We start from the raw sequence: 6,172 nt of genomic DNA on the forward strand, positions 1-6,172 counted from the left end.
CAGTTTAAATTTGATTTTGTTATGTTCTTTGTGGAGCTTTCATTTGTGGTTTTGTTTTGTTTTGTTCTTTGTATCTGGTCAGAAAACTCCCTTTAGTATTTTCTGAAGTCAGGTTTTTCTGTTGATTAATTCCTCATCTTTTCTGTATCTATGAGTGTTTATATTACTCCTTCATATTTGAAAGATAACTTTGATGGGTATAGTATTCTTGGCTGGAAGTTCCTCTTTTTCAGAACTTTAACTATTGGGATCCACTCTCTTCTGGCTTGTAGAGTTTCTGCTGAGAAATCTGATGATAATTTAATAGGCCTTCCTTTATATGTTGTATTATTCTTTTTCCTGGCTTCCTTGAGAATTTTTTTTGTCATTGGTTTGTACCAATTTAATTATGATGTGCCTTGGAGTAGGTTTTGTTGTGGTTAAGATAACTTGGTGTTCTGTTTGCTTCTTGAATTTGAGGCTTTAGTTTTTTCCATAGCCTTGGGAACTTCTCATCTATTATTTGTTTGAATATGTTCTCCATTCCATTTTTTCTCTCTTCTCCTTCTGATATACCTATTATTCTTATGTTGTTCTTTTTGATGGAGTCAGACAATTCCTGTAGGGCTTATCATTTTTTTAAATTCATGAGTCTTTCTCCTTTTCTCTCTGTTGTGCCTTTAGTTGCCTGTCTTCTATGTCACTAATTCTCTCCTCTATCTGTCCTGTTCTATTAGCTAAGCTTGTTACCTCATTTTTCAATTCATGAATTAAAATTTTCAATCTCTGTTTGATTCGTTTTCATAGTTTCAATTTTCTTGGTAATATATTCTATATGTTCATTGAGTTGTTTTTTGAGCTCCCTATATTGCCTTTCTGTGCTTTTTTGTATATCTCTGAGTATTTTTAGGATTTCTATTTTAAATTCTCTGTCATTTAACTCCGAGTTTCCAATCTATTAAAATTTTTTTCTATAGATTTTTCCTCATCTTTTTGTCTACATTTGTCTTTGTATCCATGATATTTGATTTTCTTTTTTTAATGGCATCTGAGGGTGGTTTTGTTAATAACACTAATAAGAATAAAAATAAAAAGAATAAAAAATAATAAAAAATTTAAAACATTATTATTTTTTTTGAGAAAATACAGCGAAAAACTGAGAATTGTATTGTGCTAAATGGAACAAAAACTACCTGGAACAGAGGATAGTTCCTGAGTTGGGGATAAGTGACAAAGGGGCTAAAAATGAGGTAAGGACCTACAAAATGCTACAAGGAAAAAATTTGGATCAGGAATAAAATAATTTGCTTGTAAATGGCAGTTGAATGAGATATATAGTGAAAGAGAAGAAGAAAACAAGAAAAAGAAAAAAATACTATTGCATTAAGTGGAACAAAAACTACATAGAATGGAGAGCCTTGGTTTGGGGGAAAGCTAATGAGTTAAAAAGTGAAGTAAAAAGCACATGAATGCCACAAAGAAAAAATTTGAATCCAAAATAAAATAATTTGTTTGTGAGTGAAGATAGAATGAGAGGAAAATGAAAGAGAAATGAAGAAACCTTGGGAGAGGGAGAAAAAAGAAAAAGAAAAAAAAAGAATGGAAAATGTAACACATATGGGTAATAAAGTTCACAATGAAGAGAAAAGGATAAAACAAAAAGAGGATAAAAAGACCAAGGTGAAGAATGAAAATAAAGATAAAAATGAAAGAAAAAATGGTAAAAAAAATGATATAAAGACTGGATTATTCTTGATTTGGAGAGGTTATCTTTTTCTACTTTCCTTCTTCTTTCTCTTTTTGGTCAGTGGCACTGTACCCCAGGCTCTGCCCCTGTGGCACATGTAGGTAGTGATTTGTAGTTGATGTGTTGTTATGGTGATGACAGATACTAGGCCTCAGTCTCGTTGGTAGTTGGGGCTTGTTAGCATTTGCAGGCTTCAAAAGTGGGAGAGTCTGTTTTCCCAGATCCTCTTTCCAAGTCTCTCTTTCCTCAACCAGCAGCCTGGAGACCCAGCTGTGAAGTTGCCTCTGCCAGTGCCTGGAGAGTAAGAGGCCCTAAGAGCTGGCAAGTCCCCACTTTATTCCTACTCAATGCAGGGCTCTGGGTAAGGCTTTGCCAGCCAGAGCCACTGGCATAATCAGGCAGGGCTGGGAGCCAATTACTCTCTCAAGGTGTCCTTTTATGAGCCTCCAGGCATGTCTAGTATACCTCAGCACTCTGCAGGACCACTCTCCCCAGGCTTTTTGCACTTTTTAACCTGTATTGGCTTGCAGGAAGATGCCCTGGTCACTGCCTGCAGAATAAGAGGTCTTAAAAGCTGCCATTTCCCTCTTCCAGGTCCTTTTAAAGCACATCCCTGAGTGTGAAAGCTCTGCTGACCAGAGCTGCCAGCTTAAGCAAGTAGGGGGGTGAGTTTACTTCTGTTCAGGCTCCTTTCTAAGGTTCCTTGAGTATATCTAGTTAAATTTGCCTTAGTGTTCCATGGGATTGCTCTCTGCAGGCTTCTCCCTTGTTAAAAAGCCTACAGCCTAGCCTGCCCAACTTCTGCAGTGCTCCATAGGAATATGTTTTTTACCCTGTATCGGCTGGCAGGAAGTTCCCAAGCTACTGCATGCTGAGCAAGAGGCCCTAAAAAATATCACGTCTCTCCATCGTGTTCTCTTAGATCACTGACCTGAGAAAGAAGACCTTGTTAGCCAGAGCTGGTGCTGGCATAAGCCAGCTGGGCAGTGAGCAGACTGTGGGTTAAGCTAATTTCAGTGATTGGATTTGCAGATCTGCTCCAAAGACTGTCTGCAAGCTGCCTATGCACCCCTCACCCTAGCACTTTTGTATTTTTTTTCCCCCAGGAATGTGCTTTGTTAGCCTGTATGGCTGGTAGAAGTGCCCCACTCAGAGAAGTCTGGGCATAGGGAAGTCAGCTTTCGCGCACTCCCCACATGCTGTTGTTCAGGGAGCAAGGATTACACCGAGACTCTGGTTGCAGCCCACACAGAAGGCTACTGCTGACAGTCTCAGATGCTGCCTCTCTGTCCGGGAATGTGGGTGCCCACATCCGGGGCACTAGGAGGAACCACTTGCACACTGTCCGTGCTCACTGACCAGGATATCGGGTGTAAACAAGGCAACTGCTCTCCCACCTCTGCCGGGGTTTGCCGCTGGCATTAGCTCATGTGGGCTGAGCTGCCATGGGCACACTCTCTCCTTGGCTTGAACGTCTCTACCCCAGCCCAGCTTTTCCACGCCCCCAGCCCTCACTTTTTCTCAATTCCAAGTGAAAGCAGCCCTTGCTCAGGCCAGTGAGAAGGGTGGAGTGCTCCGTTCTCCATCTTATTTCCTTCAGGGTCAATTATATATTTAGTTACCGTTTTGCCTAATTGTACCTTTGTTCACTGTATGTGTATTTCAGATGCTCCTGGGATTGTTTTTCTGTCTCTAGTTGTCAAACTTGTTAAAATTTCAGGGAGAGTTATTGGGAGCCCTCCTCGCAGCACCATTTTTCTGATGTCACTCAAGTGCTATTATTTTGAAAAGAAATATATCTACTTTATATCCACAATCATAGGGCTCTGAAAAGCTTAATAATCAGGTTTACTGCTGCTTTTTTCCATGTTGATGAATAACTTTTTATCCTAATTTAAGACAAGTTTTCTTCTTTTTTGTAAAATAGAGTGTAGGTGACTATTAGGGAGATATTTTACTTTTATCAAAGAAAAAGATCTAAGACACTTGTCAGAGCATCCATGGTACTGCATAATCATTTATAGTCTAATTTGTATGTTAGTGGCTGGACTTCCATTGTTTTGACTTTAATCACATCAATAATTTGGAAAGTACTTGATCTTTTTCTTGACCTCATGGCATTTTACACATATATTGGAAATTTAAGTTGTTATTTCCCACATTATTTGTCCGATGACTATTTTTTTCTATAGTGTATGTTTCTAATATCCAGCCTTCACAATAATGGGATTATTTTTATTAATGTCACTTAACTGAACAGCTTTTTCCCACCCCATTTACTGAGTACATTTTTGGCTTTTCTTAACATATAAGTTAATAATAAGTCTTGGTTTCCAAACTTCTTTCCTCTCCTTACACATTTAATGCATTTTCATAGGTTTGCTTTGTTGTTGCACACCCAATTCTTCCATGCTGTTGACCATTACTTTTTTTTTGTGGTTTACTATATATTGTTTTTACATATGTATATGTGAAGGGTGGGAAATTCATCCATTCACAAATGGTAGATGCTTTAAATTGTTTTGATGGCAGAAAAGAGATTTTTAATATATTTTTTTAGTTTTATCTTTTTTATAATGGTGATGTGTATTTGTGATTTAGTAGTGTATGAAGAGTATGGTTTTAGGGCAATAATGTCTTCTTAGAAAAATAACTTTATGTTATAGTTTACTCATAATGCTGAAACTGAGGGACAAATCGTACAACATTTAATCTAACAATTTTCTACCTTTCCTGTTGGAGCACATTTGAAGAATACACCACAGTCATGTCAGTAACAGTGGTTTAATGCAACAGGTCCCAACAAAAAGAAGACATGGACCTGGTCTTTAGAAGCAGTCTGAAAAAGTCCTGGGTAGACAGCACTCTTACTTCAGCTCTCTGAACCAATACTCATTTTAGAACGAAAGGAATTGGATACACTAATCTGTGAACTTTATGTCTATATTGTTTACCATGATCCTTCTAGAATTTTGCACAGTAGTAGCTCAGTAAATATATTGACTGAATGAAGATAATACTGGGGTACAGAATGGTGAATGTTCAGAGCAAAGTCAAATGGCTGGTGAGTTTTATGGCTGGGGCTTATGATTGCTTCCTTTGTTTTTTTGGTCAATTCTGTTTTGCTTTATAAGCCATTCTCTTTTATTCATTAAAAATTTTTTCTTGTTAGCTGAGAATTCTTAAGAATAGCAACAACAGCAGCAGCAACAAATATTGAAATAGTGCTTCCTGTGTGTTAGACCCTCTCCTAATCTTCACACCAATGTTATTACTATTATTAACACTAGATACTATTATTCCTAGTTTATAATTACTGAAACTATCTGAGCCTAAAGGGATTAAATCACTTGACCAAGGAGACATAATTAGTATGTTGCTAGGTAACTTATACTAACATTTGTACTCCAATATTCAAGGCACAGTTTGGGATTCTATCTGTATAATTCTTCTTAAACCTATAAATAATTGAAGGAAAGAGCTTTTTAGTATTTATTAATTTGTTAAATATTTATTGAAGGGAGATTCCAAGATGGCCACAAAGTAGGCAGATGTTACAACAGCCATCTTTCAGGACCAAATTGGATGACAACTTAATTTAAGAATAACCATTGTGATAAACCAACTTTGGACAGAATGAAGAGGACTCTACTATAACCAAGAATCACATCACAGAAGAACCCACACCAATTGTGCTAGGAAGTGCGGAGACATGGTGGGGGTTGACCTGCTCCCAGGAGCAAGGGGCAGCAGAGTGCCAGAAGGACTCCCACTGTGGGGAGAGGGATGCTGAGTGGTGGGGGCAGGAACAGAGCCCCAGCTTAGAGCCCCAGTGACTGGAAGAAGCAATCAGACAGCATTGAGTGGTGAAAAGAGCAAGGTTTCTGTCTGGGGGGGATAGCTTTCAGAGTGGCAGATTTATCCTTAAAAGGTCTGTGCAGAAAATCTTACTTGCAGCCACTTGCCTGGGGTTCTGGGGGTGGTAGAGCTGAGAGGACTGGAGTTGCAGGAGGAAAGTGTAACAGTTGGAGGCACAGGGAGAGATATAGTGATGGTGACCAGAACACCTATGTTGAGTCATTCTTCAGGGCTAAAGTGGACATATACAAGGGAGAAGCAATCCCTTTGTCCTGCACCAGTCTGGGGAAAGGTAGCTGACCCACTCCCGTAAATCTCTCCATATCCAGCCAGGGGAAAGGCTCATTAAAAAGGCGAAGAAGAAGTGGGCGGGTCAGTGACTCAGGTTTCTGGTGAGATAAGAGCTACACCTCCCCCTCCACTGCTGAGAACACACCCCATCCCCAGAGAATCAGGAAGCAGGCAACACCTCTGGAACACAGAGATCAGACCCACTGCACTCCTGTGGCAACACCCTACTGAGATATGTAAAAAAAAAAAAGAAAAATTTGGATAGAGTGACAACTGGGACCAAAGAGCAAGCCATGC

This window comes from Saccopteryx bilineata, chromosome 11 (assembly GCF_036850765.1).
Source record: "Saccopteryx bilineata isolate mSacBil1 chromosome 11, mSacBil1_pri_phased_curated, whole genome shotgun sequence".
NCBI classification, from domain to species: domain Eukaryota; kingdom Metazoa; phylum Chordata; class Mammalia; order Chiroptera; family Emballonuridae; genus Saccopteryx; species Saccopteryx bilineata.